Raw genomic sequence first — 11,876 nt, forward strand, 5'->3', positions numbered from 1 at the left:
CGTAGTTTCCACTACGTGACGTCAAGTATCGAGAAAAATCCAACTCGCCCATTTAAAGCTGACTTTTTTACAAATTATGAAATAACAAGGGAGAGAGGAAACATAACTTTTTCCACCTTGGCCCTCTGAATGAGGCTAAAGAGATGTATATTAACTGTAGCATAACTATTATAGAAGTGAATTTTCATAATACTGCCCCTTTAAGTAATGCAGTGAAGGCAATCAGGAGATTAGGAACACCTGGGTGGAAACACACCAGGGACATGCAGGAGGCCGGCCCAACCCCTCATCATGGGACTAAATAATGAATAAAATAAATGGATTAAAATAGATTAAATGCTGACATTTGTCAACTGATGTATCCATTTCACACGTGAATTTAACAATTTTGAAATATTGTCAAGTGGAATTTGTTGACTCAGGAATTTCTCCGCCTACATGAAGGCACCACAAGAAATTTCTCCTGGACTTCATTCAATGACCACATGCTTTGAGGATCCTTTTCAATCTTTTGTTTCAATCCCTGTATTAAAAAAATGAATTTTCACAAAGGTGTTCAATGACATTTAACATGAGGTAAACATTCAAAACGTTCTTTCGTTTATACTTTTATTGAGCTCTATGTATATTAAACTAAGTAATTTTTTAATGATTATCCCCACGACCCTGAAAACAGAACATGCGGGTCAGAAATTGGATAGATCTTTTTTTTTTCTTGTCTGCAAATGCTGTCAAAGGTCAACACTACAAGAAGTGCAATCATTATGAGACAGCAATGCATGTTTGTTATTGAAATAAAATAAATTGATTTATTTTAATGCCTAATTGTGACCTTCACCAGCCCTCCCTAAGGAAGGGTGAGAAATATTTTATTAAGGGATAATATAAAAAAGGGAGAGCAGTGTTACACCTAAGTGGAGAGGGAGGGGGAGGGGAAAGGGAGCAGGGAGGAGAGACTCAAGGTAGGAAATAGAAAGGGTGGGAAGAATAGATTGTTTTACAGTGAGGGTGAGATGTGAAGTTGTAGAATATATTGTGCTTATTATGTTGTGTAATCAAGCCAGTATAGTGATAAGTGTGAAGCTTAGCTATAATGGTGGTGGCTGTGAACAGGGGACTGAGTGAGTGGTATACCTAAAGCAGGTATTTGGGATTAACGTGTCTAAAGTTAAGCCCAGTATGAGTTTTATCCCACATCCCAAGGCGTGCCAGTCATCGTATACCAGTATATGTGCAAAAAACCGCTACCGCAAACCCAGGAACTGCCCCGGCCCACACAGATGCAGCCAGGCCAGCAGAAAGAGCCAGGGAGCCCCAGGCCCCCCCACGGCCGAGCAACCCCCCAGATGCCCCCAAGATCCCAGGCTGAGAGGCAGCCACCGCCCCCCACCACATCCGAGGAAGCCCCAAGCAGCCGAGCACCCAGCGCATCCCCCCACCGACCCCAACCCCCAACCCCAAGGCCCCCCGCCAGCATCCCTCCATCCCCACCCACCCACACCCAAGCACCCAACCCCCGAGGGGAGGGCCCAGAGAGCCCCCCGCCCGAGACCCCAGCAGCGGAGCCAAGGCCCACGCCCAGCAGACGGACAGAGCCGCGCCGAACGGGCAGCCAGCGGGCACTCGCCAGCGGGCCCAGAGCCAGCAGGGATCAGACCCCAGGCCAGAGACCCGGAACGGAAGCAGCACCAAGAGCAGCGCCCCCAGGGACAGCGACCATGCCCATAGTCGCCGAGGGCATCAAGAAAAAAAAAAAAAAAAAAAAAGAATTTGGATAGATCTTTGATTATTGTAATCCAACCATTCAATTTTAAAGACATTATTGTAATATATTGTTATATATGAAACCATCCCAGTGAGTTATTTGTGTTATACGTAAAATGAGTACCTTAACGGTTTGCGGAAGGGTGTGTTTATCTGTGTTATGCTGGGATTAAAAATAAGAGTTGAAGCCACGTGAGTCCATGACCTCTCTTCCAGTCTCATAAAAGAACCCCGGAATATTACAATTATTAACTTAATTACCAACTTGCAACATTTTCTCTGCAATTTCAGCAAATGTACACACCTTTTAGTTCCAAGGAGTGATTTTTCATGGTTTGTCTATGTATGTCTATGTATTCAAACTTGCCATTTATAGAAATGAATGTGATTATTAATAAATCATTGCTATTATCATTGTATCATAATTATAATACAACCAGACGGAATTGTATTAATTGTCCTGATGCACTGAGAAAGATACAGAGGAATTTAGTAAATTTATAATTGATATAGTTTTTGATCAATTGATCGATTTTGCGCCATGTTTGTATAATCATGACACTATGTTTTACTTTTAAATCAACTAAAAAGAAAACATGCAAGGATTTGGGGTTTCTTTCTTTGTCACAAGCATTAGTGCCACTCTGAACACATCACATTAGCTAAAGGTTTTACAGCTTAATAATTAATCCTCTTGGCGCTCATCAATAATTCATGAAGGGTTATTTCTTGGATTTGTGAGAAAGAGCAACCTATTTAAATGTTCACAGTTTGATAAAGGAAAAAAAAGATGACGTTAGTGCGACAAGCTCTAAATGTACGTTTGATTGTTTTAGCAGAAACTCATGAGAAACATTTATACGTGTCTTAATCGACACATTTCGCTTTTTAAAACCTTTAATTGAAAGGTTTAAAATGATCTTTGGCAACACATCAGTGACGACGTAACTCCATGTATCACCATGGTAGCTGACGTCTCTCTTAGCAGTGCTTCTATGACGCCTCACAAACTTCTGTATCATTGTTGCTATTGTGGAAAATGCACCTTGATACCTTTCATGGCAAGAGTTTGAAACTCATTTTAGTTCAGGGCAGCTTGATCTCAAGTGAGTCGCAGATTTTTAGGTGGGAAAACTATTGCAAAATGAAGTTTCCACTTCCAATAAGTGACAGATATCAGTTTCTGCAGGTTCGTCATTTAAATTTCCTAAAATTTGAGACAAATTTGTATTTAATTTAAGGAAATGTAAAATAATTGAATAAAAATATTCTTTCAAAAAAAAAATTGTGAATAAAAATGGCTGCCATCAAAACTGTGAGTTTCATTGAATTTGTGAATTTAAACTGGTGGTTCCCAACCAGGGGTATGTGTACCACTAGGGGTACTTGAGCATCTTGCAGGGGGAACTTGGAAATATTTATCATTCTTTTCAATATAATGAGTAATTTTGTCAGCCTATTTTAGACAGTGTACAGCTCAGAGACAGATGTTGACAAAAAAAAAAAACCTGCATCAATGGAATAAACAATGATGTGGCCTTATTAATCAGTGTACCCTTCATTCTTTGGTTATTTTGTTCAAAACCAAATTAAAAAATAGAAAACACTGATTGTTTTTTTTTGTTTTTGTTTTTTTAATTTAAAACCAGAAACAGGAAAATAACAAAAACCAAACAAGCAGCGTTTTTCTGTCTTAAAATCAAATATGGTTCTGTTTGTGTGATATTTGGATATTTACGGGAAACGAGGACGACAGCTTCATGTTTTAATCTCACCACACAGAACGACCGACAGACGGACTTTTATTCTGCTGCGTTTGATAAAAAATAATCTTGTATCATGTTTTCCACCTCACCTGATGGCAGAAGTGTAATTTGTGTATCAATGGCATTTCGTTAAATAATTATTGATGCTGGAAGTCTGAATCTGTGAATATCTGCCAACTTTACCGAACACTGTTATGGTCCAAATTGTATCCAGATAAACTGGTGAATGGCCAGACTATTGCTCCCGGTCCGGACATAAAAAGAAGCAACGCATAAGTCACATTACTGGTGAATTTAAACGTTATTAAATAAATCAAAACCAAAAAATGGATGTTACGTAAAACATGCACATATGTGGAACCACAGGTGGTGTAATGAATCTACTGATGCTCCTCGTTTCTTGCGATCAACTGAGCAGCTTTTTACGAGCTAAAACATCCACAGACGGCATGAAAACAGGAGCAGGACCAGAAAATTGCTGAAATAAATCTTAAACAGTCCTATTGTGTGTGGAGACCTGGTCCAGGACCTGTGGAGGGAACAAAGTGCAGCGGACTTCAGTTCTTGCTCTAATTTCCCCATCACACAAAAAGAACAAGTTAAAAAAAGAAAAAACACACAAAAAAAACTGAAAAACACTGCTTATCTGGTTTTTCTGTATTTGCTGTTTTGGTTTAAAATCAGAAAAACAAAATAACCACACTGTTTATTTGTTATAATTGTAATTTGGTTTTAAAACTAACCAAAGAACGAAGGGTACACAGATTCTTATTTTCTGATAATCTTCACTAACGTGTTGAAGATTATCAAAAGACTGAGGTGGGGGTACACCCTGGACAGGGCGCCAGTTCATCACAGGGCAACACAGACACAGACAACCAATCACACTCCCATTCACTCCTATGGATAATTTAGAGCAGGGGTCACCAACCTTTTTGAAACCAAGAGCTACTTCTTGGGTACTGATTAATGCGAAGGGCTACCAGTTTGATACACACTTAAATAATATTTAGGGAGATTTTCAAAAGAGGGGGGGGGGTAGTTTGCTTTTTAAAGAGAAAATGACATAATTCAATTTCACAGTGTTCTTTTATTTGAAAAACACATATAAAGTAAAGAACAAATTCCACAGTACCCGTGCAAATGGTAAATGGTGGTAGTAGTAGAATAAATAAAATAAATAACATAAAATTAAACAAAAAAAGCATACATTGCATAGATTGATGGATAATTTATGCAATGTATGCCTGAAATAAAAATAATCAACAAAAGGAAAATTAAACATAGCCTATACAACAACGGCTATAACCATAACAGAAACACTTCCCTACACATGGTCGGATTTGATTTTCTCCCGATTTCCTCACTGACATTGTCCGGGCGGACCATCCTTCACTGAGCGTCGTTTCCGGCCGGACAATAATAACGATTACACCTCTTCTTATGCGGTGTAATCATTATTACAACAATATTATTATTACAATAATTAATTACACCGCATAAGAAGAGGAAGAAGAGTCTTCGTCCTCTTGCGGTGTAATCGTTATTATTGTCCGGCTGGAAACGACGCTCAGTGAAGGATGGTCCGCCCGGACAATGTCGGGCAGAAATCAGGAGAAAATCGGGAGGGTTGGCAAGTATGTATTAAACACAAAAAACACTTTACATTTTAAGTGTTTATATATGTATTGTCATTTCTAAGTTACATGTAAGTGTGATTTAAACAAGAATAGCTAAATAAATAAATCTATATATATAAAGCTCACTGGTAAGTGCTGCTATTTGGGCTTTTTAGAACAGGCCAGCGGGCGACTCATCTGGTCCTTACGGGCGACCTGGTGCCCGTGGGCACCGCGTTGGTGACCCCTGATTTAGAGACTCCAATCAACCTGACAGTCATGTTTTTGGACTGTAGAAGGAAACCAAAAAAATGCATATTTTGCCTTGAATTGTCATGAAAAGGGGAATAATGTTGTTTTTTTCAACTTGGAACCTATATTATGGGATTTCTTGACCCCAAAAATGTAATCTTGAACATCATGTTTATCTTCATAGCAACAGCAGAAGCAGAGATATGGGCCTATCTTGCAGTCGGTGGCCATTTTTAAGAAACGTGTATTTTAGGTATAAAGTGTGATCTCACTTGTGTCTTAGGGTAAATGTATTTCTATTGTCCTAAAGTACCTCCATGCCAAAGGGAACTTATGCATCATGACTTGAAGTCAAAAGTCACTAAAATTCCCAACAATGATTCATGTTTTCTCTTCGCGGGCCAAGTTGGATGCTCTAAAGGGCCAGATTTGGCCCCCGGACCTTGAGTTTGCTGCTTGTGATTTATGGGGAACCTGTGGAATGGATCTTTACAAGTGTCATTCTTCGCTTTTTAGAGACTACTTTTTGTGCAATGAAAAGTGAACAGCTTTTTGTTTTCTGTCTGTAGTGTCTGTGCCTTCAAAGCGTCAGTCTCTGACCTGTGATGGTCTTTTTCCACTTCCATGACAATAAAAACTCCCGGGGGAAACCATTCAACTGCACAGTGTGGGAGTTTTTGATCTAAATAGATTCAACATCCTTATGAAAAAATGATCTGTGTTTGCAAAAATTCAGTTACACGTTTGAACCTTTTTACATTCTGATCCTGTTTCAGGATATAAAGGAGGAAGAATAAAGCAGGAAAAAAATGGTTAAAGATTTTTTCTTATTGGGATTTTAGGAAATTTTCAATAAAATGAAATTTCCACACAAATGAACATGGTGAGCTCTAAAAAAAAAAAGAAAAGACTAGTGAGTCAAAGAGCTGCTTTCCTTAAAATAAACTATTGTAATATGGTGTTAAGGCCTCATACTATGGCGTCACAAATATATTTGTTCTCTCTATGGATCTGTATCAGTAATCAATGTGCTTAGTTTTTATTGGTTTCCTAAAATCAAAGCTATCTTTACTTGAAAACCAGCACCCCAAATATTGAAGTGTTTGATCACCGTGCTCTAAATAATAGCTTTCTAAATGGAAGCAGAAGAGTTTTCCCTGAAGCCCCTGGGAGCAGATCAGAGTCTAATCAACATGGATGTTTAGAAGAATCACTCTCCAAAACGCTCCAACATCCTCCTGCTCGGCGTTACAGAGCCGTGAGTCACTTTGCTAAAGGAACCCAGCGAGGGATGAAAGTGGTATTAGAGACGGTTAATTCGTTCCTGACAGTTGGAAATGTTAAATCCTGCAGGGGGCTCAGCTTAGCGCTCGCTCTCTGCCTAAGTAGGTTAAACACAAACCAGTGTGATCAATCTGCACACACTAAATAAATCCACACAGGCCAGCCCAACACCAGCTGGGAACTCTGGTGAACAAAAGAGACCTGGAGCCCAAGAGCAAGGCACTAAATCAGCAGCTGGATCACAAACTTAGCATCTTAGAAGATAGAAAACAAAGTAGATGGTAGTTTTAATCTACTTAACTAAATAAATGTAACTTTCCGAGTCATAGGCTCAAGTCCGAGTTAAGTCACGAGTCATTTCTTTGTCAAGTCTAAAGGCGGGCATACACTGTGCGATTTTCGGCCCATTTTGAGCCGATTTTTGACTCGTGGGTCTTTTTTTGGGATCGAGCCAAGTTTCGGCTAAATCGTATAGTAGTATATATGGGGTCACGAGAAGCGATTAACACCTCACAACCAGCTCCCAACCAACAATTGCATGCTCGTAAGAAAATCAAACATGTTTGAAATCCTGGTCGTGAGGGTATCGCCCTGTTGAACGGTTCCTCAAATGTGACGTAAATTGCTCTCCGTTTTTTTTCCGTGACTGTGATTGGTCTGACGCTGTAATCTCTTCATCTGTCACAAGAGCGCGCACGTAATCAGGCTGAAATCGACTCGCTTAACTTGGCGTTGATATCGAGAATCGAAGGACAGCTTCTGTCTGACGGAGAATGTTTGGTTATGTGAAGCCCGCTAAGGGAGATAAATCCAGGATATAATTATCTAGCTTCTAGTCGTAGTTAAGGCCCTAAAGATGTGAGTGTTGTAAGGGGCAACCTTTACTCTCAAAAAAAACATTTTGCCTCATCTCACCTGGTTTTTTTATTGATAATGTAAATGGCAACTTAAAAACTGTTTAAAATAAAATAAAATGTCAAGAAATATCTTGCATCTTCAAATTCTGATGCATCTCAGTTTACATGAACACAATGTTATTAAAGAAGTTTTTTTTTTTTAGTTAATGTATTTGAAAGGCTACAAAAAGTAACTTGAATTTGATAACACATGATCATGTGGTCAACACATGCTAAATGTTAAATTAATCTGTCCCCACACAATTAAATCTTTATTTTCTTCCAGAATAGTGTTTTTGTTGGTTTAGTTATCTTACCAGGGATTTAAAACTTAAGGTTAGCCACAGGTGCAGGAAAGTTGATGATCTGTAGATGTTGCGGAGGTGAAGTAGGAAGGTGCTGAGTCATTGCACAACGTGATTTATTTTTAGTTTAACAAATTGTTATATCATGATTTTATTTGTCATTAATCATGAATAGCCTCTGTAAGAAAATAACTATTTATTTTAATAGTTTTTTTTTTTTTTTAAACCTATAGGGAGCCATTGCAAAAGAGTCAAAGAGATCCGTGTATCATTCGTTCATTCGTTTTTCATTATGTAACAAAAACACGAAAAACGAAAAAAACACCCATTATTTGATATTTGTTTCCAAAACCAAAATCAAAAAACTGAAACGCCTTGTATTTGAAATTCAAGCTTTTTTGCTCAGGTACAGAGAACAAAAAACAGAAAACGAACACCTTCATTCGTTTTCTCCATTACCGATTTGCCAAAGTACGTGACCCGGAAGTGAAGCGTTACATGTTCCGAAATATTTTATCTCTGCAACACTTAGGAGTCTCTAAATCCTCCAAAATGTCCGTGAGGAGGTTCTGTGCCCAACACCAGCTAAAGCAAAAAGGACACGTTTCGGATGCACAGTTGGAAGCAGCGATTTTGTCATGCCGCGCTGCCGTTAGCATAGCCGTTAGCGTCGAACGAGAGTACACTTCCGGGTCACGTACTTCAGCCAATCAGTAATGGAGAAAACAAATAAAGGGCATGGTTGTCGACCCTGGGGGCGCTGCTCTCGGTGCTGCTTCCGTTCCGGGTCCTTCTGGCCTGGGGTGATCCCTGCTGGCTCTGGCCCACCGGCGGGCGCCCGCCAGCTGCCCGTTCCGCGCGGCTCTGTCGTCTGCTGGGCGGGGGCCTTGGCTCTCTGCTGGGGTCTCGGGCGGGGGGCTCTCTGGGCCCTTCCCTCGGGGGTTGGGTGCTTGGGTGTGGGTGGGGGGGGGGGCTGGATGCTGTGGGGGGGCCTTGGGGTTGGGGTTGGGTCGGTAGGGGGATGCGCTGGGTGCTCGGCTGCTTGGGGCTTCCTCGGATGTGTGTGTGGGGCGGTGGCTGCTCTCCGCCTGGGATCTTGGGGCATCTGGGGGGTTGCTCGCGGGGGGGTTGCCTGGGGCTCCCTGGCCCCCGCTTTCTGCTGGCCTGGCCGCATCTGCGGGCCCAGGGCAGTTCCTGGGTTTGCAGTAGCGTTTTTTTTTGCACATATACTGGTATACGATGCACTGGCACGCCTTGGGATGTGGGATAAAACTCATACTGGGCTTAACCTTAGACACGTTAATCCCAAATACCTGCTTTAGGTAGTACCACTCACTCATTCCCCTGTTCACAGCCACCATCATTATAGCTAAGCTCACACTTATCACATACTGGCTGATTACACAACATAATAAGCACAATTATTCTACCCTCACATCTCACCCTCACTGCAAAACAGTCTATTTCCCCACCTTTTCTATTTCCTGCCTTGAGTCTCCTCCCTGCTCCCTTTCTCCTCCCCTTCCCCCTCCCCCTCCACTTAGGTGTAACACTGCTCTCCCTTTTTATATCCTCCCTATAAAAAGATTTCTTACCCTTCCTTAGGGAGGGCTGGTGATGGTCACAATTAAGCAATAAAATAAATCAATGTATTTTATTGCAATAACAAATATGCATTGCTGTCTCATAATGATTGCACTTCCTGTGGTGTTGACCTTTGACAGGATGTGCAGACAAGTAAAAAAAAAAAAAAAAAAAAAAAAAAAAAAACAAATAAAGGTGTTGTTTTCCATTTTTTGTTTTCTGTACCGAAGCAAAAGAGCTTTGAATTTGAAAAACAAGGCGTTTTTCTTTTTTTTCATTTTGGTTTTGGAAACAAATGTTTTTGTTACATAATGAAAAACGAATGATACATGGATTAAAGAGCCATTAGGCACCAGAGCCGCAGGTTGCAGACCCCTGGTGTAAACAAAGCTAAAACCTAATCCAACCCAACATATTTAAGTCAAACAAAGGTGTGGATTGTACCTGTGTGGAGGTCAGAGGAGAGAGTGAGTCTGGGAGCTTGAGTAACATCAACACACTGGGCCCAGGTGTATGACATTAACCAATCAGCTGAATGGAACACTGAGCAATCAGCACATGATGTCATCGGCATCACAATATAAGCATTATCCCACTCTGTCTCCAACAGATGACCAGTTCTACCATTTAACCACAGTTACTACACCTACATCTTTTACTTCTGAAAAGCTGTCACCTACAAAACTTGCAGCATATAACTATGAATTACCGTCACATAAAGCCCATAATGTCTGCTTTCCATTATTAGTTCTGCCATCGTTGGTTATATTAGGAATATAATTGGTCAGGAAGGTCTTTTTAATGGTGTTTTTTTCCAACATGTCAGTAAAGATTTTGTTAGGAATATTTATTTTCAGTTGAAGTACAGAGGGGTATTCCATAAAGGAGGGTTAACAAACTCTGGGTCAACATACCCCACGATGGGAAACTCGTTGTATCTGATTCCATTACAGCTGTTATGAAGTGGTCAATCAACCCTGAGTATGTAAACCTTGGGTTACTTACGTGCACGCACGCGATAAAAAGACATCATCAATGGATCGAGGATTACACGAACTACCATGGTAACCACCCGGAAGAGAGTGGTTTATTACCCTGATGGGTGAAATAAGCCGGTGTTTGAGGAATATGTGATTTAAGCACTACACTCACTGAAAGGTGAATGCACCTTCAGTGACTGTAGTGGCTTAAATCACCCGTGATTAGTCGCGCTTTTTGGCCACTCCATCACTTTATCCTTCAGTGACTTGACGAGCGGTGAATAATATGAATAAAATGTGTCTGAGGAGACGTGGCAGCAGCATAGATGGCTACATAGAGAGCCCTCCTATTACACTGGCTATAAATACAGTGAGTGCCGCTTGATATCGCATCATTTATATTGATTTTGAATGTAATATTGTAGCTAGATTCATCCAAACGTCCAAAAAATGTCGCGGGACACAAACCCGCGACCCATCGCTTCCAAGAACAGTGTCATAATTCACTGCGCTATCATAACTTCAAAGATACGTGATCTATAGATCAAACTGTATGACAGTATAAACACAACAATCGAGCCTTAAAAGTGGATTCATTTAAATTGTCATCTCCTCCTTTACATTATCCACAGGTTTGTATTCAGTGAACTTTACTACTGACGTCAGTAGATTTTAATGCAGATCAACCTCTCAGTGTTTTTCACTTAATGCTCTGCATCCACAATGTTATAAAGAAAACTACCGTTTGCACAAAAAAAACCCAAAAAATGTAAAGCAACACAACATTAGTGACTGTGCCTGTGGTGTGTGATGTTACTAATGTGTTTCAGAGAACAGTGTCATGGTTCATTAAAGTGTTCAGAAACGGTGCTCAGGTGGGCGGAGCCAGGTAGAAACCCAGGGTTTCTTTGATAAAACTGCCAGCGACCAGGTTTAGTTCACGGACAATGTTGCCATGGCAACATACTAATGCATCTCGTTAGGAATGAGATACTCAGAGTTTCCCTCATTTGAGCCCAAACATACTAAGTGTTTGAACATAACCCACTTATGGAATACCGGAATACCCCCCTCACTGTTTGGGGTCATATGGAATCTCTGTGCCTTATTGAGTACACCACATATGGCCCAAGGTATAATATTGTGCGACCCCTAAAATGAACACACTAAATACAAATATATACAGTATATGTATAACAGAAAAAAAGTACAACAAAACAAACAAACTTACATCAAGAACCGGTAACTATACAAAAACACTATATAACAAATATATTAAACAACAAACAAATACAAAAAGTGCCTTATCAATTCAATTCAATTCAACTTTATTTATATAGCACAAATTACAACAATATTAAACTCGTGCGTTCATCACACACAAGATGACGACAAAAATACACCGAAAAACCAACAAAACACAGAA

Source organism: Gouania willdenowi, chromosome 12, assembly GCF_900634775.1.
Source record: "Gouania willdenowi chromosome 12, fGouWil2.1, whole genome shotgun sequence".
NCBI lineage: Eukaryota > Metazoa > Chordata > Actinopteri > Blenniiformes > Gobiesocidae > Gouania > Gouania willdenowi.